We start from the raw sequence: 27,535 nt of genomic DNA, 5'->3' as shown, positions 1-27,535 counted from the left end.
ATTCATGAATATTGTTAAAAGTAAAACGAAATCAAAGACTGTTTAAAAGGAGAATAGAACTACATATGTTTGAATTCTGGTCTAAATACGACGTCTGGACACACGACAGCAGAGTTCAGTGAGTGCGGACCATTGAAGAATGTCACTATGAAGAATCTTCGAGAAATACAAGAACATTTAGAAGAATTGAAGTTTCATTTTAAAATATCATGGAACGTACTGGAAGAAGTGACATTAGTGACGTCAACGAGGCTGGCGTTTCTCTCTCTCTTTAAACAACGAATTCGTACTAAATCCCCGATATATATATATATATATATATATGTTTGAAGCTAATCATTGAATTTATCAGTTCTTAGGTTGACGATGTAAACTCGGGCTAAGGACACTGATTACATCTAAAACCAAGCGTTACTATCAGAACCGATCTCTCTTTATATTATCATTGATACACGTATAGTAAACCTGGAAGAATTAATTTTAAGTTTTGTTGTATTCATAAATAAAATTATATTAATATTATTCACCTATATGTTTCTAAAATTTTAATCCCATAATTACTATAGTGAGCTTCGTGTATCACTTTATTAATCCCCATGGAGGAAAATTGGTCCTCAGATTAAATTTAGACTGCGATTTCGTCCGGCTTGACTTCGGGATTAGGCTTGCAATTAGACTTACAATTTCGGTATAATTACAGCCTATGTCCTTGTATGATTGATTAGCTACAATGCTGTAAAATATTCTCAAAATCCGTTAAGTTATTTTTGCGTGAAAGATCAACAAACATTATTCATACATACGTACATACATCGATACACACATGTTTCCAACATTCATGAACATTTTTCAGCTTTGTGCGAATGAATGTAACCTTGAATCTCTATTTCGTCTAGACTAATATAAAATTTAGTTTACTATGACAGGAAAGCCTGTTTTATACATACAACATAATTTAGTGATTGAATCGCATAAAGAGCGACGTTTATTTATAGAGTTGTTGTTGTTATCATCGTAAAGTCAATTTAACTCCGACTCTTGAGTCCGATCCAATTTATGTTATAACTATTATATAATAAAATATATGAAATGATCGCAGTACGATTCTGTGACTGAATAATATTACTCATTGAAATTAATTCGTACACTACCAAAAAACAGTTATACTGTATTTAATATTATTTGGGAACTGCTGATCGAACGCAAGGATAATATGGTCTGAATTTGATTTTTCAATTCAATGTTTGTCTCATAGAAAATTTTTTCTTTGACTTATGAACATCATATATAAATAACATTATGCCTTATTCCCATGTAAACTGTGGACTCTTTTTAAAATGTTCAAAATAAAAGGCATACGTTCTTAAATAGCTCCAGTGCTAACGGACTTTGAATATAGAGGCGAGATTTTAGCTTCTATGAGAATCTTAATAATAACAAGTTAGACGGGTTCGGACTCCTTGTAGAGGTTTTTTTTTAAGTTCTTTTTCTATGAACGTAATCTGGAAATATGATGACCAAATACTGGTATTTTGTGTATTCTATATACTGATACTTCATATTAGTTTAAATTTGATCGTCAACCACAAAATGCAGAGTAGAACTCAGCATATTATGTAACAAATTTTCAGTTCCGTTTTCTTTCAATGCAGGATGGCAGGGTACGTAAATGAAAATTTCTCACGAAAGCTAAAGCACAGCAATTTAGGATAAAATCTTATACCTGTCCGCATTTGCGTTTTAAGTCCCTATGCGACTGTGGAATCTGAGATGTTATATTATATAGGTTTTGTGTTTACTTACAAACACGTTATTACGTAATTAGATACATAGAGAGCCTCATTTATTTAATATACTTAAATGTTGTTTTATATGATTCAATTCAATGGTTTAAATTTTAATTCCATCGCTCATTCAGCACAAAAGTATTATTTAAGGATTGCAGCAATACAAGTTGAATTGCGTATGAGTTTTATTATGAAATTAAGTATGTTGATTAACTGTTTCTAACCGTTTTAAATAAAATAAAATTAAATTCAAGATTTTAAATAAAATTTAGATGTAATGAAATTAAGAAAAATCCTGTGTCAAGGAAAACATTATTGTTATTTACCTCAAAAGTATTTACTGCAGCTTTACGAGGAATTCCAAGGTGACAGTTCCACTCGCTCCGAAAAAGTTCCGTACAGACAGACGGGCAAACGAGATACGTGGTTTGAATTTTTGTTTCTGATCAATCCTTGTAATTTAAATTAAGCAAACAGCTTTTAAAATCTATATAAACTTGATTTATATCCTGAATATAAAAAGAAAAAATAACTATTTAAATAATTATGTTAATAACGTTTTTGCTTTCAGACATTCTTATAAAATCTAATACGTAGAAATTTATGACATCACTAAATTGAAAAAAAAAAGATAATGATGAAATAAAAATGAAAGAATTCCAACATTTATAATTTTTTGATCGACAAATTATGTGATTGTGTCTCTGGTGCTATGTACGGTTAAAAAAATAGTTTAATCAATATTGCATATTTGAATAAAAAAAATTCCCGCTGCTATTTGTCAGTCGATGTATAATTTATATTTTGCATTTGTTATTTTTATACTATTGTTAGAAAGGATCTGTTTTTTATTCAATATACAGACTTAAGTTAAATTAAAAAAATAATTTTCCTATTAATTATTGTGCAAAGAAACTCCTGAAAGGAATGACTACACCGACGCTTTTTCTTACAGTTAGTGTTGCATAGTAAGAAAAATATAAGAAAGGTTTAATTAAATAAAATCACATTTTCCTAACAAAAAGTGAAGAATAATATTAAAGCAAATAATTGCTTAAAAAGAAAATATATTAAATTAATCTTATATTTTAATTAATTATTGTATCTAAATTGCTTTTTCTTACTTCGGTTACAATTTAAAAGTTAAGTTAACTAATCCAATAAAAATTTTGTTCCAACAAAAACAAATTTTATGTATTTTTTTTATCGTTTTTAATGTTTTATAATATAAGGTTTTATTTTAATAACAGCTTATTTCAAATCTATTAACGCCATGGTGCCATCTCACTAAAGGTTCTAAGTAGGTAATTCCATTTTTCTCATCTTATCAATGCTGAGATAGCTGTGGCTTGTGGTGCGTCAATTTTAAGTCTCTTATAAATAACCTGAAGTTTAAATCATGACCTCTTATCTTTAACTGTGCTATTGGTATCTAAAGAGCACCTTTTCTATCTTTATTTGTATTATTGGGGACATTGGAAGGATTAAAATTCGCACCTTAATTATTATTATTAAAAGTGTAATTCATAATGTTTTTTTATGTTTGAATATTGAGTTTTATACGTATAATAAAATATAATTAATAATTACCTTACTCCAAATATAAGACAAAAGATTTTTTATATTCACTTATCTTATTTTTTTTTGCCCATCTTCAATTGAAACACTTTTTTTTTTTTTTGTCTTGCAAAATAAAGGTCTTTCAATTCACCCAACTAACCTCACATATCTAGTGCGTCATAAAAAAAAACGACTAAAAATTTGAATAAAATAAGTTTTGAGAACTTATGTAAGCTTTCACCGTACATAAATAATGAGTAATAATAGAAATAACTAATTTTATTCGTCTCAGACTCAATTGCTGGTAATCAATTTCATATTATCTCAGTACATTTAATAATTCATTAAGCTGATAATTGAAAAATAGTTGAAATTTTCAACTTATCTAATAAGACTTGGCTGATTGTAAATGGATGTTAATGTAAGTGGCATTGACAATGGCTGCAGGCTTCGAGGAGGCGGCGTGTGTTCCGCGCGCCTCATAGTTGAGTCTTGTGGCCGGGTGACGGCCACAGAGTGGGTGACGGGGCCCACTTGACCATGGTGGGTCAATACCTGTCGGGGGTAGCGATGATGCTTTGGCGATACCCGCCCCTCTGACACACGGGTACATGAGGAACACAGGTTGGATTTTTATTCCAACCCGAGCCCAAAAAATAAGTGGCATTGATAATGACAATCATTCATTTAAATTTGCTACTCTTCTCGCGTGTGTACGAAATCTGTGGAAGCTAACATCGGACACACCGGAGTTGAAGGTGCTTGAATGATTGTGGATATTTATATTATTCTGTGTATTATATTATTATAAAAACATGTAGAGGTATATAAGTAAACCTTAAATGTCGTTTCTTTGTATTTTCAGTGAAACAATTTATAGTTTAATTTGAAAATCGTCAACAATATATCTTATTTATATTTAATAATATTAGTTTAGTATATTACAATAATAAAATAAAAGGAAAATTTAATATTTCTAGTAGTTAATCCGGTTGATATAATATTATATTTTGCTTACGTCAAACCAATGTTCCGAATTACTGTTAACGAAACTACTTAACAAATTGATGATGGAATATTATTTCAGTAAATAATCAAACAAATGTCCGTAAATAGGCAAATTATATTCGGGAAATATACATGAACGAATATTGAAAATTACCTGCTTCACTCTACGTGGCCTAATTGACTTATATTAAGCAATTACCTATTTCATTTATTTAAATTTCTCCATAAAAAAAAACTATATTATGGATTGTTTGTTTTATTTAAGTTTAGCCAATTACTCAAACTACAAAATAATTATGACAGGCGAGATTTTTATAGTTTAAAATGGATACTGCTGAAATAATCGATTATGTTTATTGCAATCTGTTACAGTCTCAGTCCCTTTCATCCGTTTAAATTTAAAAACACATCATCAAAGCACATGGGAATAATTCATTATTTACACTTTAGTAGAATGATGTCATCGAAGTTTCTTATAGATTTACAACAAAGCAATCTGCCAGTAGTTGTACTGAGTTGTTTTATAAGTAACAACAATTGAGTACACAATATTGAAACCTTATTCAATTGTCACTAAAAGAATTTGATAAAAATCGGCAACAGTAGTTTGTAGGTGATAGAGTCTAGAAGTGGTCAAGTTACTGCAGTTCGAACATGGGCTGGTTGGACCGGGGAACTACCACCCTCTCACAGAAGATCGGCGTGAAGTAGGCTTTAATAGCTACGTTTTGTCCGATGAGAGAGAGCCGGTTGCCCTTTCTCTTTTCCCACCCTTTGCTGCCCATTCCCTTTTCTCTCCCTTTCCCACCTTTTCCTCTTTCTCTGCCCTAATCAAGGGTGGTAACGCATCCGCAAAATGTATGTCTATGGGCGACGGCTGTACCTCCATCAGATAGACCATCTGATCGGCTAAAAATAACTATTTAGGGATAGCTAAATTTGAGTACATAATCATACGTACTCAAAAAATATGTTAAATAACAATTTTTGTGTCTTTTAAAATTGAAATCATTAAAAGTAAAGAGTTTACAAACAGTATTATTTATTTCAGATTTTTCCTAAAGTGAATTCGTTGATTTTCTGTAGTCTCCGCATTTTTTAAACAATAGAAAATAAATGAAGTGCCGTGTTCATCAAGAGACATCATTTAATTTACTTCGTCAAAGTGGAATCATTTCCAAACCATATTGTTTGTATCTAATTTGTTTAGTGTGTATATATAATGCTATGATCCGAGTCTCTGTAATACGTTTGTTCGCTTTGAGCTTACATTTACTTTGAATAATTAAGACATAATGGAATATCAATTTGATTCGCGTAATATTCTATTGAAACATAGTAGTAATCTCTTGTTATAAATGTTTATTAAACAAAAATTACCCTTGTTTGATACTTTAATTTCCGCAAATCATTTTATTTTTAAACTACGAAATTATATGAAATAAGCTATTCATAGCTTTCATTATCCCTCCTGTTTTTACTGCCAGACACTTTCAACTTGTTTGCCCGTGATTAGAGTTGCTGTGATGATGGTAAAGTAATCGAAATTGCAGGAAAATGTAAAAATAAAATGATTTGATCAAGTAGTCATGTAAGGAACATATATGAAGTTTCATTTTAAATGTTTACTTGCGAAAAAATATTACATATCATTGCACTTTAAAATATTTATTTATATAATTAAAAAATTATCAGCCCTGTAGTAAATATTCAAGAATATTTTAATTAATCAACCTATCAATAACCTTAGTCATTTGCATGGTTCCTAAAATTTGTTATATATTGAGAAAACTGTCTGTCAATTTTTATTTAGTACCAATTCCAAGTCATCCACGTTCCCGTCGGCCCTCCTGGGAACCGCTGCCATCGCGCAGACGCGAGACCTCCACCATGGAATTCAGCTGAGCTGAGAGTGCAGGGCGAAAGGCGAATATTCTGCGCCTTAAAACTGAATCTACTCACTAGGGAGGAAACCCGAGTAAAACTGAAAACGCTCACAAGCTCAATAGGTGGCAGCCCATCCGTGAGCTAGGGTATAGTAGGTTAATCACTCGCTTACCTTAACCCAAAAGATTAGTGAAACAAATACAGTACAAAACTGGACCGATCTTATTCCGGTCTAATGTCAAAACCGTGCTGTTATGCTGACCTGCGAATCAAACGTCGCAAGTGGAAGTGGACTGGAGACACACTTCGATGGACCCGGAACACATACCGAGGCAAACCCTAGACTGGCTTCCCCAAGGAAAGCAAAAACGTGGCCGCCCTAAGCAGACCTAGCGGCAAACGATCTTTGCAGAAGCCAAAAACATCAGAAAAACTTGGAGTAATATGAAAGGCGAAGCTCAAGACTAAACGGGATGACAGCGTACTGTGGACGGCCTCTGCCCCATATAGGGAATTTAGGACTAAGAAGAGAGAGAAGAGACCCATCACTTATATTACTATGCCATACCCTAGGACATGTATAAGTAATATTGTCAAAACTTATAACAGATTATTATTTTTAGAAAAAAAGTCAGTAAATTAGAGCAATCCAAAATCATTTTTATAACAAGGTATGTTATTTCCTATACAAATTGGAAATGATTTTTAAAAGATACAAATTTATAAATATTATATGAAACAATGTGTTTGATTAAGCGCTTCCCACAAAAGTTAATAAACTTGTAAATCGAATCAAAAATATAAATAAAAGCTTATCCTCGATCGTAATCAGATTTGGGATATGTAACTGCTTTTATTTGTGTATTTACGATGAATGAAAAAATAATGAGATTATGTCGTATTTGTGAAGCGTTGACTTCTATAAAAAATCTATAAAAAGAAATATTTTTATTGGTCTATTTGTGCAAAAAAAAATCAGAAAAAGTCTTTATGTCTATACAGCCTTATTATTAGGTTAATTACTTGATAAAGGGTTTAAATAAACAATGAAAAAATTTGTAACATACGTTACATAGGCTTAGGATAAAGGATAAAATATCACATAAATGATAAGACACTCTCAAGAAAAGTTTGTTTTATAAAGTTTTTTGCTTTTTCGTAACTTTAAGAAGGCAATTAAAAATCAAATAAGGCAATCAAATAGTCGCTCATCTCAAATATTATCTTAGAAAATATATTCAGAGATAAAGATTTTCCCATAATCGCCTACCTCTATCATCCAAGCTTCTCTCTCCTCCTAACTAAATTTGTAAAGAACCTAGTTAATTATTGTTAGTTCTGAATAGGCCCAAGTCTTTTAGGAGGATTTAGAGAGATACACTTCTAACGCGATCAAATCTACGAAGAACCTATTCCTAGTGAGCTCGTTAGTGAGTTTGTAAAATTTATTGACATTGATGGCATGATCTTTGGGGATATTGGTTTCCCAAAGAACCGTACGCTCTATTGACATATTTCGCTTTAAAATTTGCGAATACTCTCCCCTGCCACTGACTTCTCCTATCATAAGCAATTCGAGACTATAAAAGACGACAGGCTAAGGCAGCCATTAACAACTAATTTTAGACAACAGTCGATCGCAAAGTAAGAAAACCAGGCAACACGTCGAGGAAAATGTTATATCAAGACAATTTACCAAACCATCCATGTCCTATCGCATATTATAGTTTATGCTCCTGTGCCACTACGTTAACTTTAAATAATTCGCTTTAAAAGTAGTTTTTTTTATAACTTTTTGGGAGATATGCTAACAAAATAAGGGGAAAGAATTTAAATAACGCTATGATTTTAACATAAACTACCCGTACTTATTATTAAATTTTATATTTTACTCATCGTTTCGATTACTTTCAAAAGTGATCACGGCCAGGCAATATGAAAGCGTCACATTATAGTATCTTATATTTTCGCTAGTATTCGTGTAAATGAATTTATGATTTTTTAATATATATACGTGGTTTATTATTGTACTTCTACCTGAGCTTTTGCTTACTTGAACCCCAATTAAAGTTAATATGTCGATATAATTTCATAATAGTCTGAATCATCACAGTTCAACAACGCCTTAAGCAACAACTATGGACAGAGGTTTTTTTTATGATAAAGGGGTGAAAACGAGCAGATGGCCTACCTGATGGAGGTAGTACCGTCACCCATTGACAACCGTTTTGCGGATGCATTGCCACCCTTGATTAGGGCAGAGAAAGAGGAAAAGGTGGGAAAGGGAGAGAAAAGGGAATGGGCAGGAAAGGGTGGGAAAAGAGAAAGAGCAACCGGCTCTCTCTCATCGGACAGAACGCAGCTATTAAAGCCTATTTCACGCCGATCTTCTGTGAAAGGGTGGTACTTCCCCGGTCGAACCAACCCATGTTCGAACTGCAGTAACTTGACCACATCTAGGCTCTACCACCTAACGAAGGTTATTTCTAGAAGAGAAAATAAATGTGTCACCGTCAGCCACTATAAAGTATAAATAGACAACAGGAAAAGGATTAAATATTTAGCTACACAAAATCGTATTTGGTTAAAGCAAAAGTTTCACGTAAATATAATAAAACACATTTTATTAATTAAGATAACTTTTATATTCGGTTATTACTTTATATTATTTAAACAAATTAAACACACCATATTTTCAAAAGTCAAATAAAATTATCAAAATGGTTGTGATGGCTCCAATGATCTAAAAATACATAACCTGTATTAGTGGGGAAAAAAACATTTATTATACAGTTTCTGCACAAATGCTAAACATATACCGTTAAAATAAGCGGTCTCCCCACGTTACACATTTCTAAAGCTGTAAATTGAACATCGTTTAATTCAAGATGTTTATGAAATTTATCGACTTCATAAAAAATTGGATCATTTTCGGACAACACATAACACGTGATCTGAGCCAGTAATAAACGTATTTTACCAACCTGAAAAAAAAATGGGACAGTAGTACACTTTTGTACATTATTATACGAATATCACAAAAGTTATTACCATTTTTTGAACCAAATAGCAAGGTTCAACAAGCATTGATATTTTTATTGTGTGATGGAGAAACCACAGGCACTGTAGAGCAAATTTAACTTCCAAAAATGTATTTTCTGCAATTGAAGGTAGTTTAAGAAATATATATATATATATATATATACACATAGATGTATAGAGTGTAGAGAAGTTCATATATAAATAAATACTTAGTAAATAAACTATATACATAAATGAAATTGGAGTGTCTGTTTGTGTTTATGAAACAGCCGTTTTTTACTACATGCATATTAATATATATACGGTTTTTCATTGTTTTTTTATTTTACACAGACAGAGATGCGGGTGACAGTTAGATGAACATATATCAATACATCATAATGATGATCAGAGAAGGAATAAGATTATCTATAGTAACCTAATTAACTTCAGTGAATCGTCCAACACAATGGTTAATATATAGGTATTATTATTCCAGTGCCATATTTACTTTTCGTATGTTAAAATAAAACATTCGCATTAAAATACTACATAAAAAATACAGTCAAATATGAAGGTCCAAATTATATTGTTTAAATTATAATGTTGAAATTAAATAATTGTACTTATTAAGAGCTATATGTTTGAGATGTCAATTAAATCATGATAGAACACTTTGAAATAAAGAGATCAAACTACGCATAGTTGATAATAAGTATATACGTACCCCAATGTATTAACAAAATATTATATGTGGTATACGCTACATGGGAAGTGAAAGATACAACTTGCAGAAATAACAAAATATTATCTGATGCATTGAATTCTCTCAAAACATCACAAGCTTCGACGAACGATTTCCTTATTTGACCGATTCTTTGTGCTACTTTCTGTCTTTTTAAAGTATTCACATCTTAAAAAAAAATAGAGAATACTTATTAAAACTACATAAAATGAAAGAACTATCTTTATATCCTTTTACTTCTATGATTACGCACTTAGTAGTACGTGGTCAACCATACCCATAGTATCAATGGCGGTGTTGATGGAATCCAAAGGTATGTTTAAATCACTGAAATAAAACTTTCTTATTAAAATATTCGTCTTAAATGAGTACACTTCCGTGATAATTCATTTGCTATAATATTAAGGCAATAGAAAAGCACTGTTTGAAGTTTTTAAACTTCAAATCTACATAATTTATTTATTTTTAAAATTGAATAAGAACTAACGATCTACTATTTGACAACTTGGAGAGTTCCATTTGCAGTTGCGTCCTTATAATTGTAAATGGTAGACTGATTGAATACACCATATATACAAACTGGAGTTCGAGAGCGGTAATTAAAATGTTCCCAATGGCACCGTTATATTGAATTTGTAATTTTGCTGAAACAATATTTATCATTGAAAGATTATCTGTTTAATGAATTTGAAATCTATTGTTATACTATAGAGATCCATATTCAAACGACAATATTTGGTTACGAGTCTGGTTTTGGTCTGGAGACTGCATGTTGAGTTCACAATCATACAACAGTGTAATGTGCTTTAGTAAATTTTTTGGGCATCCCTTGAATTATGTTTCAACATTAAAGTTATGTTAAGCTAATGACATAAACAAATATAGGATGCAAAAAAAATTTACAAAATTAGTATTCACCTAACACCTCCGGAGGTGCCAAGAAGGTGGCATGTATTGGTGAGTTTTCGAATTAAATTTAAAATTTGTGATATTCTTATTTTACACTATAATAAAAAAAAATAGTAAACAAACTAGAGCCCAACATTCCGAATATTGCAGGTCAAAATGCGCATGGCATTGCTTTTTCTATTTATTATTTTCTCTTTATTCATTCATTTTTATTCATAGAACGACGAGGTATATTTTATAAAATGACTTCCATAGAACTGATTAGTACTCAACCTTCATACAATTAAAAATGAAATGGGAAATATAGAATTAAAAAATCATCGACTCGACCACTATCAATTTCTATTCAATATTGTCTATAAGTTTCTGAACGAATTCAATATTCCATATGAATTAATTCAATTTAAAAAATAATTACGCTGCAAGGTATTATTTACTTCAATAAAATAATAGTCTATAACGGGTGTGGTTAAGACTTACCTAGACTGAGTACATTTCATTGATTACCCAAAAGATTTTTAAAGAAAAAAACTGAACTTACAGTCATAACAATAGATTATACTGTCCAAAATCATAAGGACTGTGAATAAACCGACGAACAACATTATTAATATAAGAGCACGTTTTTTTGACGTTTTTTCATCTCTACCATTTCGTAAACATTCAAAAATCTAAAAAAAAAATGCAATCATTTAAAAAAAATGCTTGTTACTTAATTACTTAAAAATATGTCATACCTTAAATAATTTCTTGTCGTACATCATATAATTATTTATCCTGGTTTCGTTTTTAACTGTTCCGTACAATATTATAATTATATATAATATCGTATTTGTAATTCCAAATGAAAGTTTTTTGTGTAAACCTTTCTCTTTGAGAATCGATATGCTTTCATAAGCGTTTTGAACTGCAACGAGTTCTAAAAACGTAATTTTTTTTTAACTTGTGTACTGGAAACTGGACACCTACATCGTTACATACCTAACCTCTTTTAAAATATTTATTAACTGCAAGTTGACACGCCTACCTCAAGTTAATCGAAATTTTATATAACCTCTATTAAGATGTTAATAATATCTAATATATTTCAAAAATATAATTTGTGTAAAGTCTCCTTGTTTTGGTTATAAACTCACACTATTCAACTTGAGGTAAGCAGTATAAGGGAAGGTAAACATGCGTCAAACTAATTCAGTCTGTCGTGATTAAATTGTTTGGGCCAGATCGTTTCTAATAAACTGGAAATTTTAACCTAAGATGAGTCTTACAATACCATGCCAAAAAATATATATATTTACAAACAACACAGTTTTTTCTTAGGCCAAACGATGACATGCACCTCTTTAAACATGTATTTTGTATTAAAAAAAAAACAAATAAAAAGAAAGCATAGCTCTTGAAACATATATTTCAAAAAGAAATAAAAAAAAAATTCTTTTATATTAAGTTTTTTTAAGTTCCTAATAATTTTTAATGCTTAATGTTTAGTATCTGTAAATTACGAAATTGCTTGGTGTCTTTTTCATTATTTTCTTTCCTCAAAACCAAAATTATCACATATATCAATTACCTTACAAAATTCTGCATCTAATAAGTGACTATTTTCATTTGTTGGAATTATTATGAAGCCTGTATATACGGAACATGAAATATGAACTCGTTGTTTTAAAATCAGTGAAATTAAGCGAATGTTATGGTATTTATTTTTGTTTAATGTTTATTTATTATTTTAATTATTTTTGTGATTAAATATTTGGTAAAAAAAAATGTATACCCTTTTTTGGCAATAACGTATTATGCTATTAATATTTATAACCAACTTCGAAACCGATTTTTAAACTAAAAAAGTCAAACGGACACAACATTTTTCGCTTGTAATTTAATATATTTGAAGCGACAGAATAAAATTTGGGTTTTAGGTGTCAAAAGTATTATCAAAAATTATAAAACAGCCAGCTTTTAACTGAGCTGGCAGCGTAGTGGTAGCAGGTTTATTGTGAGCATAAAGAATTTCATTCTTTTAATATACAAAACTACTACAACGCTTGTCATGTGATGCAGAACTAAATTTTAAGATGAATTATTGATTTAATTGATTTGTGTGTGCGCCAGGAAATGTCTTTTACATACCCACTCGCCGGGAATAGCGTTCGAATTATGTTAGTTAGTTAAGTAAAACCCAATGACGGCCTTACTCAGCAGAACAGGAAAAATCTTCGAATTCTGAAGATGCATCCAGAGACCCCCTCTGTTATAAGACATTTCCCCGAACCGGTCAATTCGGTATCCCACTACGGCGGTCAATTGGGACCTCATGTCGTGAAAAGAGCGAATCCAATGACACGATGACACACATAAATGACACCGAGCCCTCCAAAGCGAGGTTACCTGTTTTCCCGGGAAGCAAGACTCAAGTGATGCCGCTACATGATGCCGGCTCCCCCGAGCAATATTAGACCTGTCCCGGATGTAATAAATGGCCGTTTTCCTACCATAAGAATCGTTCTGTCCATAACTTTATAACTACCACTACACTGCTAGTTTAATTATAAGCTAGGACTTTTAAAATTTTTGGTCATGCTATTGAAGCGGGAGCGTGAAATTAAATTTTAGGGAACTAATTAGGGCTTGAAGAGGACCAAATTTTGAGCTGAAAGTTTTGTAGTTCTGTACTTCAAAGTATAACCGATATAATGTGAAACAAAAAAAAAACTACCACTTATAAAGTTTAACGTGAGCAGACACTGCACTCAGTAAATGGAAAATGAATTATCTTTTATTTTCAATATTTCCTCTTATTAATATACGTCTGTAATATAAATTGAAAAAATTTTAATATTTTGATCTATAAAATACAGTAGAAAACTAACGAATGCTGATAACGATGATAGCGTTCAAAAATTTTATCGAACGTGGAAAATAGACAACAGTCCGATTAGGAGAAAGGCGAATTGGAGCGAAGCAGCAGATTCTTGACAATAACAGTATTAAGCTCCAAGCATCACTCACTCTCCAAGGCTGTGAAGCTATCATTTTCTGTAAAAAAAATCAAAAATGTATTTATCTAATGAAAAATACGAAGAGTCGAAAAATGAATTTAATTGCAATCCGATTTTAATTTTTTTTTTTTCCTTTGTTTCTTAGCTTTAATTTATTTGAGAAGGCAAACAGTTTTAGGGAGTAGACATAAAAATTAATAGAAAATTTAACCAAATTTTATAAAAAAAAAAAAAAAAATCAGATAAATGCCTATATGGTATGGTAAATATAAAAGCTACTTAAATAATCTATCTATTTAAGATATTCGGCTGAATGGTTAAGACATTTATTTACTTTAACTTGAATGGCTCAGATTTAACTTAAAAATTTATAATACATTGGTCATTTTGGTTGCTGTAAAATTTAACAAAAAGTTTACACATAATTTTGTACCTCGCCAGTTTATACAAATTAAACATATATTCTATTTTAAACTGAAATGCTGGAAATATTAAATTATCACAATAACTTCACTCACGACCATACATAGAATAAAAGAAAAAACATTCACTCAGTAACCAAACCGTTATTTAACGAAACTTTTTTTTAACAACCAGAATCATATTGACATTATGCCAGTTTTATGGTCATTAGGAGTTTATCATCCGCATAGATCAACTTTAAATATAATTCAACATCTATAAATCTCCACATTAATGGACTTAAAGGTAAATCACTGATATTGTAGCAATCATTGAACAAAAAGTTTTTAATGTTTTTCCATATAATCTTTTTAAAATGGATCCATTTTAATTACTTTAATAACAGGCATGGTGATCGATATCTCTGACTACTTTAAGTCCACATGTGCTTGGTTTTAAGCGAAATTGTAGTTTACTTTTATTTAGGAACAAAAAAATATTTTTACTAAAATCACCTTATCTTATACAAGAAATTTTACACACGAGTAGAATGTTGATTCCATGATGAGATCTAAGACTTGGCGAGTATTCGTTGTGATAAAACTAATATTTTTAGGATTAACTACGAGACATTTATTAAAATAAATAGTTAGTATAATTACAATCGTGGAGTAAATTAGAAAAATATTTGTTTTATTTCAATGTTTATTCCACCATAACATCCTTCCACTAATGAGGTCATAATATTGTTTTTTTTGTTTTTGTAGGTAAGTTTTCTCGTTTGATTATGAAAATGTTACCAAACCAAATAAAATCACTGTAAAGAATATTCTTTTAACTTATGCCTAAGTTGATTCCTTACAGTGGAAGGCAACTAAGGCAGGGACCTGTCCCTGACAAAAGGAATAAAAATCGGATTTTTACTTATTGAAATCAATCCAGTTATAAAAATTAATTACTTCATTGTTATCTCTTACTAAGAAGTTCAGAATTTCATTAATTAGCCAGCCAACATGTGATATCAATTCGAAAAACTACAACGGTGTCATATCACCTAATATTTTGCTATTTATATATCACACATTGGCTTTCATGAAAAACAATATCTATTATTTAGAATAAAATCAGTTTATCTGCAGTTTCTTATTATTACTATTTATATTAGCTCTATATTAAAAAATATTGTGTGTATAGTTTCTATCCTAGTAGTATAAATATTAAGGTAGTCCAAACAAATGTTCTAGATTCTGAACCGCTCGCATACTAAAAAGTTAAGTAGAGCCAATTCAGCCCGAGCATTTTACTTACTTTATTTGTTAACAATCCTTTTATATCAATTAGTTTAAACAAACTGTGTAAAAATTTATTAAATAGAAAAATAAAGAAGTCGAAGTAAATGCAGATATAATATTTATTTAGTTTATTTTCAAAAAAATATTGCATTTCGGGGATTGAATAACGACGACAATTCAGATAAAATAAAATTGCAAATTATTAACTAAAATAAATTAAAGCATAAAGACTAATAAAACTGTCCTATAAAACACATTCAGTAATCTTTAAATCTCTGCATAATTATATATGTCGGAGTAGGAAGCACTTTGTTGCTTATTAAAAGAGTGACGTCAGCATAACTGACGTGAAAGCATATCAATGACTATTCTTGAATGTCATCAGTATCTCAGACTCTGGAAGGTAACCTAGTAGACGATTTGACGAACACCTTACTTCGAAGAGGTTCATCCCTGCAACAGCTCGAGGGAGACTATCTGTAATCTTTTTTTCGACTTGTCTCTGTCAGCCCTATTAGCTTTTACAACGTCACCGGAAGGGGTGGGTGGCCCGATCGGACCTAACTGTTTAATTTAATAAAACTACTGTTTAATAACATAAATAAACTGTTTAATAAAAAAAAGAGGGGGTACACCCGTCCCAGGGGTGTCTCTAAGAGGCCGGACCTCGGCTTAGGACATCGTTGAAGGGGAGGATGGCATCGGGTGATGGGATTGTATGACGCCCCCCGACGACTGAATGCTGGAGCGACGTGTATGAATCGGGACCTCGTCGTCGCCAGCACAGGCGGTGTGTGTGTATATGTTGTTTTTGTGTGTCATGAGGACATTTGTATTGGTACTGTCGGTCATATCTTTATTGTCAGGGTGTAGGAGGAGTGTCTGGGACCCCTAATCTTTACTACTAATTGCTATTGGCTTAAAACGCTCCCATGGGACTCAAAATGCCCGCATGCTGGCACATTGCCAACATGCGGGCCTGAGGATTGCCATCGGAGGTCCTTAGCTTGGCGATCTGTAAACTGTACTCTCGCCTCTATTTATACCAACCGACACTCATTGTCGTGAGTACACTTGCACAGATGGCTTCGCAGTTTATGCGGGTGATACCAGATAATTTCAACTACCCACAATTATTCATTATTCAAATATGTAATAGGAATTGTGCCGTTATATAAAAGTTTATTTTCAAGGCGACAGTTATTTATATACAACACAATAGTACATACATAATGTGAGTTTCATCTATTTATCTACTTTTACGATAAGTCAGATGAAATAAACCTTCGCTAGCAAATAACTATACTTTTGCGTGCTTACATGCTCTTTTATTCAATATACACCATCTCATGTAGCTAGCCTGTTAGCCTTCATTGACTTTCTTTTTGCTAATTTAGTCATCTAAAATAGTCGAAAATGTATTTGAAATATCTAGATTGAAATCTTGTCAACTATCAAATAAGTTAGTATAAATAACGTTAGTATAAATAATCATGGAAAAGTCGATATAGGAATGGAAACTTTTAAAAGTAACAATACCAGTTACAAAAAATACTGATTGGAGCAAAAACTGAGCTCTTTTGACAGCTGTAGTTTAGATCACCATAAATTACTTAATATTCAGTGTAGTGCTAATGAATAGTGAGCAAACACAACAAAAACACGTATACGCATTTGTAATGAAAAATGTATGCCTATCGTAAAGTAAAGATTAATTTGAAACTCACAGAACTGTTTTTTTTTATCATGTCGATATATGATATAACAAACCTTGTCTCACTTGTAAATGTGAATAGATTAAAAGAGATTGTATAATAAAGTCTTATCACTACATTTGGCAGTCAAAAGTGTATTTTTTGATTATGAAAACACGTTTACATAAATTACTAATGATTTAGTATTTACTTAGGCTGAGAAAATAATTTATCCTCTTCTAAAATTACCTAAAACATAAATAGAATTTTTACAAATTAAACTGAAAATTAAATTTGTTAATTTATTCACATATGTAAATTTTATAATGTATTTTGATATATTGTAGACAAATTAAATTCGTAAAACAAAATCGAAGTAAAAAACGAACGTGTAATATATATAACTTGTCATGTATGTTTCTAAACTGAACATTAATAAATGAATAATATAACTCCTTTGTTAAATTAATAAACAAACAGACAATCCAATTTTGTTTATTTGTTCATACAAGTACAAGTAAGTACATTGCAAGTTAAATAATAGTTTATAAATAATATTATTCAGTACTGACTGTGCCCTGAACTCGGCAAGTTCATAATAAAATATATAATTTTTTTTTATCGATACCATAACAAAATTTGTACATCACTCTCAGATTTAACAATTCGATGGAAATGATGTTTAATATGATATTAACCTGATGAAAAAACTGACTAGGCGTCATTAATCAACGTATTTAATCACGCTTGTTTCAATAAAAAACAGAAGTATAGTGTAAAGCTTCCTTATTTATTCCACAGCTTTTGTCTTTATACACATTGAGTTGTGATCACGATTAATAAATTAATTTAATATTTTCAAAAAATTTCCTTATTTTCCTTACTTAGGATTATTTTAAATTCATTTTAAAGTACTCATTCATCAACAATCATATAGAAATGACATAACATTTCCAAACGAGAGGACTAAGTTAATCATAATGGGAGTTTATCTACTTATAACTTATAAAACTTGATTTTTTTTTTACTTAAAGGGAGAGACTTTATTTCTAACCCCCCCTTAAAAATATACGTACATAGCCAGAGGGATATACATATACAAATCTATTGTTTTGAATTCATTTTTTTATTATATTATACTTTAAAGTAAGTTTTCACATTTTCTCTCGAAATTTTGGTTGGTAGTACTACGTAGCTATAAAATAAAGTAAAAAAAATTATAAAACCGTTAAAAAATTCTTCCAACAAACACATATACACTCATAAAGAAATAGGAAGGGTGTCTCGAATCGTATTTTTTGCTGGAAATTTAAGATGCTATTAATATTACAGACATCGGCACTGACACGATTTTTTTTAATTTTAGTCTTCGTGAATAGTTGAAAAAAGAATAACAAATTGATAAAATGTTCATCATTTAAATTCAACTATTTTCTCACACTTTTTATTACCTAGCATTGAATGAAATACATACTTGACTGAAATAAGTTTATATTTAGTATACATGTTTCATGAAATCGTGTGTTGGTGGCCTGATGGTCCGCCTCTCACACGTAAGGGCCTGGTTTCAAACCCTGGCAAGTACCAATGTGATTTTTACGAGTCATATGTACTTTCTAAGAGTTTTTACTATTTAGACGCCACTGGCAGACGGTGTTACCGAGCAGTGGCGGGATAACCAACAAGCCCAGCAAGGAAACTGTCTGTAAGAGGCTACAGCGAGCCTTGGGGTTCACATAGCCCCAAAAAGCGCTAGTGCAGAAGGCAAAGGGAACCACTGCAACTATCTTCCCAAGATAGTCATCATGTATACGGATCACTGATACGTGATGACCACGACAAGGCTGCAAAGACTATTACGATGATGATGATACATGTTTAATAAGTAATCAAATGAAAAATAATATATATATTTATATATTTTAATAAATGTAATATAATACAATCAATTGCAATAAGGTCACAATTGTATTAACCGTACCAAGAACAATTATATATAGGTTAGTATTAATCTACAGTTATTTAATACACTTATTGCAATATAATTTTATGTTAAAATATTTATATTTATATAACTGTTTCACTGAATATATTAAGTACAAATTAAGTTAAATCCTTCACCCAAATTTATATTTATCAAGTTTGTACAGTATTCCAATTCATCGTTACTATTAACAAGTAGTCGTTACTAATTAACGTGGCCTTTATACAAACTCACGCCCAGTTTTACAAATAATGCAATTACGAAATGAAGTAACATTTATTCCGCCCCCAATTTATTATGTAAAAATTGTATTTTTAAATGTTACATTTGAGAGATTTTTTTTTTTTAACATTTTGATTGTTTTATACAAAAAAACTTATGTACTTATTTAGAACTATTAATGTATTGTGTACAAGTTTGTCACTGTTTAGATTTTAAAGTAAGCCAAAACTTTAGCTTCAGTTTTTAAAAAAAAGTACTCTATTAAATTAACAAGTCCGACTAATAATTAATAATAGACTATGTTTCATCCGTCACTTTGTCTGAGTGGATATTGAAAGTGGATTTACCTGTGTAATAAAAAATAAAATCTTAATCATCAGTCCAATATGTTCTAAGTATATGTAGGGACAACACGGCGTGACTCAATAATGCCGACACGAATTTTATATTCAAGACTATAGATATATAAGTATTTTTCAAGATTCAAAGGATACGGATTAAATAGAGTCACTTAAAGCAGACTTTAGATGTAACTGTCGATTGGGTACCATATCTTTGTTTAGACATACTTTATAAATGTCTCAGTAAGTCTAATTTCCAAGTCATGCCGAACGAAATCGCAGTCTAAAATTAATCTGAGAACCAATTTGCCTCCACTGGAATCGTTTAAGTGATATATTAAGCTCACTATACTAAAAATAACATTAACATTTTAGAAACATAAAGGTGAATAACATAAATTTAATTTTATTTCTGAATACAAGAAAACTTGAAAATAATTCTTCAAGGTTTAATATACGTATATCAATGATAATTTAAAGAGAGATCGGTTCTGATAGTTACGTTTGGTTTTTAGATGTAATCAGTGTGCTTAACCCGAGTTTACATCGTCATCCTAAAATCTGATAAATTCCAAGATTAGCTTCAAACTATATATATACATATATATATATACGTACATACAAATGTGTACATATATCCCACGGTCAACATAAATATTGCATTTGGCGGTTAGTGTTTCGGGATTGAATATTCTCCATAAAAATTCAACCAATGGTTTTCAGTGGCCACAGATAACTGCAAAAAAATTGCTTTCTATTAAGATTCATTGATATATATTTATTTTGCATATATTATCTTTATAAGTTTAAAAACAAGACTTCAGGATATTTTTTTACTGCAAAAATTTTTCCGCTCAGAATACATTGAAAGTTTTTTACCATCACCCTTTTTTCATTTCTAGTCTGCAACGATTGGTCTCATGGACAACGAATGAAAATAAATAAGCGTAGACCGCTATAACAATTACGTTTAAAATTTTGCTTGAAAAAAAATATTAACAGGTGTCTGAATTTGTAAAAATACTCACTTTCCTTGTCCTATTCATTCAAAAGCATTAAATTTGTGAAAGGTTCAGTTCCGATTCCTTTATGAGCTACATACTTAATTTCTTTGTTTCTTTGATTACCTTTTCTTCGAAGTTCCTTCTGTCTTTTATATATACATAGACTCATTAATTAACCGAGAGAATACTTAGCAATCGGTAATTAATATCGGTGTTGCAGTAAATTTTTTTATGGATACAAATCAATTAAAATTATTTGTAAATTTTGTCATTTTACTAATAAAAAATATTTCCAACTAGAAAAATAATAAATTATACGATAGTATAAACACTTATCTGAAATATGTGTACGCTAGGAGCAGTTAGTGTACATAAAACAGCGTCGGTACTCGTTGAAAAAGAGTAACAAAAACAAAATCAAACTTTTAAGCGATTTTTGTGGTTTTAACAAAAAATGGTCGTACTGGAATAGAAAAAAAAGGAGGATGAAATTTAAAGTTTGTAAATCTTGGATTACACAAAAAAAATAAAACAAAAACAGAAAAAACAGATGACTATATCTTTATTATTATCGAATTTTTACCATTAACGGTAATCAAATGTTTTAATCTAAAAATACAATAGCTTGGTAAATGTAATATTAAAGTATGTAGTGTCATTAGCAATCAAGCATGACGCGATAAATTTTCCTACGTAAGTTTATAATGGAACTCGTACTAGAAATAAAATATAAAAATAACGACCCTTGAAATAAATGAATTTGGACTTAATGTTCCTTATAATAAGGAATAATTCAAATAAAAATTAATATGATATAAGAAATAAGTCATTGATATATTGCGTTTTTACTATAACGTAAAATGTTATCGTATTTGCTTAGTGTATATATTTTAATCAAATGTTACATTTCAATATTTACATAAAGTGAGAAAGAAGTACTGTAGATTATAATTAAGATAATATCTCGTGAAATCTGAAACTAGTGGAATATAAAAAAAAAATACTATTCGGCTAGTTTCTTAAGTTAAATACAAGAGAGTAGGAAAGGTATTAATGGACAAAATTAAGCTCTGAACTATGATTCCCTAAATTGTAAGCTAATAAATTTGTTGAAGACATTACTTGAATGTACATATGTCATTGTTATTGAATAAAATAGTACGTAATTCTATTCTATGAATTGATAATATCAATGGACTTAAAAGTAGTTGCCTGACGCTGAAATAATCATTATACACACTGTTATAATATTTGTTCAACTGTCTTTGAAAATCATTTTAATTAGTTCCTTTGAAATGTACCGACGTCTACTGGCATTTTCTTTGGCGAAGTCGTATGTAAATTAAAAATGCCTTTTTTTAAAAATAATCTAAATTATTTCATACCAAATATGTATAAATACCTATTAACAAAATATATATTGACCTCATGACGCTGTGTAGAATCTGTTATGTTCCTTCGTCCTTGCATATAAACCATATTCTTTCGTAAAACTAATTGATTGTGTCAAAGTCCTCAGCAGGAACAATTTTAATATTTGTTCCGGTATTTTTTTTTTTTGGGAGTTGAAAGAATTATCGATATAACTAAATACAACAAATACTTTTGAATGGTCATATTTTAAAATACGTGACTGTAGGAAGAAATGATAAACAGGAATTTTAGTAAAAATCCCATTTTTAATAGCGAAGGTGTCTAGAATCTATCAGACCCCTGGAATCTCTCATAAAAAACTTAAAATCCCTAGTCCGTGACCACACCGAGAGACACAGTTAACGCATTCTGCAGGCATCCAGAGCGGTACGCCAGAAAATTAAGAAATCGTTGGTGGTAGATGATAAATAACAAAACCAACTGACAGACATTCACATCTCGTCTGCCCGTGATCACGGTTGCTGCAAAGTAACCGAAAGCATGTTGTTGAAATTAATTATAACGCAATCCGAAAAATATTCGTTTTATTTCAATTATTTGCATATTAAGACTATTGTTAGTAATAAATGAGGTATAAAAAAATATATATCGTTTTATTATAGTTCTTCAGTGCTAATTTACAAGAATACAATTTAAAAGACGATTGAGGATAAAAATATATAAAAGGAACGAAAACTAACAGAATAAAACAAAGCATATATACCAAAGCATTTTATGCAACAATTACTTAATTTGCATTAGTTATACATGTACATATTAGGCCACGTATACACACATGTACAATTAAATGGCTATACATAGTCTTGACTTAGCTTTGTACAAAGAACTGTCCCTAATCATACTATGATTGAAATCCCGACAGCAATACAACACATTGTAATTTTTTTAATATATAACTTTTATAACATTCATAATATATATTAAATTAACAAATTTGAATTACGAGTATTTTTTATTTGTATGTACCAGTTCGGGTAAGCAGGTAGGTACAAATACTGCTGCCGTGAAAATTATATATAATACAATACAACTATTACAATTATAGTATCTAAATGTATTGTAGATAGAGATAAAATATTTTATTTGTAAAAATCAGTCATTCTATTCTTTAAATACTGTAGTTTAAGTTTAATATTTTTACCTTTTAAGTAACTTAATTAATTTTAATCTACGTTTATAGTAAGAAGGTCATATCACACACGTCATACATACGTTCCTCGAGGTATTAATAAAATCGTATATATGTATTTTTTAATGGAAAATTCAATGAAAAAGATATGAGGAGTAGAAATAAAGAGTATGTTATCCAAAGAATTGAATTCTTTTAAAATATCACACGCTAGAACGAAGCTGTTCTCTATTTGACGGCTCTTTTGTACTGTTTTCTGCCTTGTTAAACTGTTGACATCTATGAAAATTACAATAAAGCAATAAATTTAATAATTTTATTTTAGAATGAAAAATCAAAACGTTCAATTAAAATACAAAAAACACAAGGCTTTATTACGTGTCACTCGCGAACTCTCCTGTTTGTACCCTTAAAACGTGGTTTTGGATGTCAGATGGCAGTCACTCCGTTAAAATCACTCCTCGCCACTCATATGGTTGACAAAGTCAATGACTGGGTACGGCTTTGGCGTCGCCGATAAACGACGCGCAGGCATATCGCCCTACACTTGCGATAAGTGGGCAAGGGCTACCGTGTCAAGTACGGGCACGGCTAAAGACGTCAGTACCCAAACGGAAACTCCACTTTGCTACGTGGAATATTGGATCTCTAACCGGAAGATGCAGAGAACTCGCAGATGTCAGAACTCATGAGACGTCGGGTCCAGTGTGCTTTCCTCCAGGAAACTCGCTGGAACGGCAATAAGTCTCGGAACATCGGACGAGGTTACCGGCTGATATACACTGGCTCGCCTTCAGGTAAAGCAGGTAGCGGTAGTGCTATCTGAAGACCTTCGGAATAGTCTTCTTAAAGTAGACCGTCGCTGCGACCGCCTGAAGCGGGTGCGAGTACTGATCGGGGAACTCATTACTAACTTAATCAGTCCTTATACTCCTCAGGCGGGATGTCATTCTATAAGCAATTTGAAGAGGTTCTACGTGCTATACTATCTGCTGAAGTAATCATAGTTGGGGGGGGACTTAAATGGCCACGTAGGTAGGGGTGCGGATACGTTTGAACGTGTACATGGTGGTTTTGGTTATGGTCGCCGCAATACAGAGGGCGAAAATATTCTCAGAACCTGTATTGCGTCTGACTTAGCGTTTAAGTCAGACGCAATACAATAACACGTTTTTCCAAAAGAATCCGCAGCACCTTATCACGTATAAGAGTGGGTCTTACTCAATTCAAATAGATTATCTGCTGACCAGACGGTGTCATATCGGCAAGGTGACTAACTGTAAAGTATTTCCTGGTTAAAACCTGACGGCCCAACATCGTTGTCTTGTCATGGACTATGTCGTTACCCCGAAAAAGAAAGTAGCCGAGAAACGAGTAAGCCTCGGATCAGGTGGTGATTGCTGAATGGAACGATGCAGACCAACTTTCGGGCAGAGGTTGAGAATCAAATCTGTCGACTAATATCCGAAACTGCTCAGGAAGTTTGGGATCGATCCCAGTCAGCAATTATCACAGCAAGTAAATGAGTTCTAGGCCTTTCTACGGGAGGACGGATGTTTGATAGGGAGACGTGGTGATGGAATGACGAAGTACAGGAGGTTATTCGTGAAAAGAAGACTGCCTCTAAGTAGCGGCAGCAATCAAACTCTCCTGAAGACAGACTAGAGTACATAGCAGCGAAACGTGCCAGTAAAAGGGCTGTTGCCAGAGCCCGCAGTGACAGGTTATCAACGCTATATAATCACTTGAAACTGTGGAGGGGCAGAAGCTTTTTACAAATTGGCACGAGTTCGGTATAAAGCGACACAAGATATCGCAAAATGTATTTGCGCCAAAGATTCCCAGGACACACTGCTGTGTAACCATACCTCTGTGAAGGAGAGATGGAGATGCTACTTCAAGGAGTTGCTAAATACTCAGCACCCGTGCAGTCTTCCAACCGAACCACCTCCTGATATTGGACTTATTGCCCCGATAACACCTGACGAAACTCGAAATTGTCTTCGACAGTGTTCAAGTTTGTTGTAGTTATAGGGGCTTTAAGAACATGAGTCACATCATGAAGCTCTTTGAGCGCATGATCGACCTCTGGCTCCGCCGAGAGTGTACTGCCTCAGTATTCAATATGGATTTCAGCCAGGATCGGGCATCTTGGACACCATTTTTGCCATCAGAACTCTAATGGAGGCATATAGGGAAAAAAGGAGAGGTCCGGATTCCTAGATCTGCAGAAGGCCTTTGACTGCGTGCTCCGTCAATGTATCTGGTGGGTATTGCAATGTAAGGGGATCCCTGAGGCCTATATTGAGATCATCAGAGACATGTACCGCGATTCCGTTTCAATGGTTAGGACTGCTGTTGGCAATACAAAACCCTTCACGATATCAGTAGGGGTTCACCAAGGCTCGGCTCTTAGCCCGTTGTTGTTCAATGTAGTGCTGGACACTGTCTCAGCTAACATTCAGGACCAGCCTCCGTGGCTGATGATGTATGCTGCTGACATAGCGCTCATTGACGAGAGCCGGTTGACGCTGCAGCGGAGAGTGAACCTCTGGATGGGTACGCTTCAGAACGGTGGTCTTAAACTAAATTTGACGAAGACCGAGTAAATGACTTGCAGGAGCCCGGACTCTTGCACTATCCATATAGGTCCCGAACCAGCCGTTAAGTCGGAAAATTTCAGGTACCTTGGATCTATTCTGCATGAGTCCGGAGGCATCGATCACGCTGTTTTAAGTACTTAAGAAATAATAAACATAGTTTTAAACAACGTGTTGACACTTTTATATTCATATTACTTAGAAGGATGATTTTATTTACTATTTGGGATTCCATGTCACAGTTAAAACAAAACATCTTATTTATTTATAACGTTGGAGGTAATGGGTGTCCCTTGACGATTCAGAAAAATGTTATTCAGAAAGTATATTCTTAAATATTTATTTTTAAATATTTGTATCACTTAGGTTTATTGAAAAGACTAATAGGAATATCAAAGTTTTAGTTATAAAATACTTTTACTATAGCAATTACATCAATAACAGTTGTTAATCAACTTATGGAGATATGTTATGTTATCAAATTGTCAATATTATTTATTGAATGTACTGAAAATTGGATTGAACATCTAACGACGTTTAAATTTTCAGAATTGAAAACCTTGAAGTACAAAAGGAAATAATTTCATTAACCGTTCTTGAGATGCAAATTGTATATTTGTATATTCCATCAGCGAAATATTTAAAGTTGTCAAAGAAGACCTTCAAGTAGTGCTAAATAGATTGATTAATTTATAGTCAGTTTGAATTTCAACAATATCAGATTAATTTCAGTAAAATTAATTACTGATGATTTGAGAATTGCGACAAATTTAAACTTTACGAATAAAAAAATTACAAATTTACTTCACTTCACTAATCTGTTAAGATTTTAAAAAGGAACTAGTCCAGAATTGTTATTATTAAACGATTAAAGAGGAAAAAACATGTTTCCCGATATAATCGTATAATTAATTACATTTTCATTCTAATAGATATTCACAAACAAAGGAGGAGGCAAAACTTTATGCCCTGAACTTTGACCCTATTTGATCATTATTCCAACTTATTAATTTTGCCTTACCGTGTTATAATCAAAACTTAAAGTTTCATTTTTATTATTTTTGTTTCGTTATCTTTCAGATAATAAAAGCTGCCACAAATTGTTCAGTTACACTTATGGAATTTAAATAAATTTGTTACTTTATATTCGAAAAGTTTTTTTACTTCGAGAGTTGAGAAATTGACTTTTTATTAGAATTCTGAATTTCTGAATTAACGAGAATATATATAATTTATTGAGTCCAAATGAAAATCTCCATCTAAATATAAAATATCTCTGTAATAAAGTTATTTTTTGGAAATTGGAGTTGTTACGGAAGAAAGAAGTAATAGAGCAATATACTGGTACTAAATATATGAGTATTGTCTACAGTCATTTCCTTGCGACATGTTCATTTACAAAAATAACAAAGAGTATCATAATATGTTGCCAGTTGCTTTTTAAAAAATATATTGATATTGAAAGTCAATTCCAGTTAAAAACCCTAATGTACTTTTGTTTAATACAGAAATACCAT

The 27,535-nt window shown here is 31.5% G+C and overlaps 1 long non-coding RNA gene and 1 pseudogene across 1 annotated transcript; one reads left to right on the top strand and one right to left on the bottom strand.

Annotated features, from left to right (window-relative positions):
- Positions 1-10,114: 10,114 nt before the first annotated feature.
- LOC133319724 (uncharacterized) lies at positions 10,115-10,550 on the bottom strand. The gene is made up of 3 exons (XR_009753247.1): positions 10,496-10,550; positions 10,262-10,335; positions 10,115-10,176 (listed from the first exon to the last, which is right to left on the bottom strand). It is a non-coding gene; the product is annotated as an uncharacterized LOC133319724 (long non-coding RNA).
- Positions 10,551-23,910: 13,360 nt separating this feature from the next.
- Positions 23,911-26,162, top strand: LOC116775519 (uncharacterized; annotated as a pseudogene).
- The last annotated feature ends 1,373 nt before the right edge of the window (positions 26,163-27,535 follow it).

This window comes from Danaus plexippus, chromosome 27 (genome assembly GCF_018135715.1).
Source record: "Danaus plexippus chromosome 27, MEX_DaPlex, whole genome shotgun sequence".
NCBI lineage: Eukaryota > Metazoa > Arthropoda > Insecta > Lepidoptera > Nymphalidae > Danaus > Danaus plexippus.
Note: the sequence above shows the minus strand (reverse complement) of the source record. Positions and strands in the feature narration are given on the sequence as shown.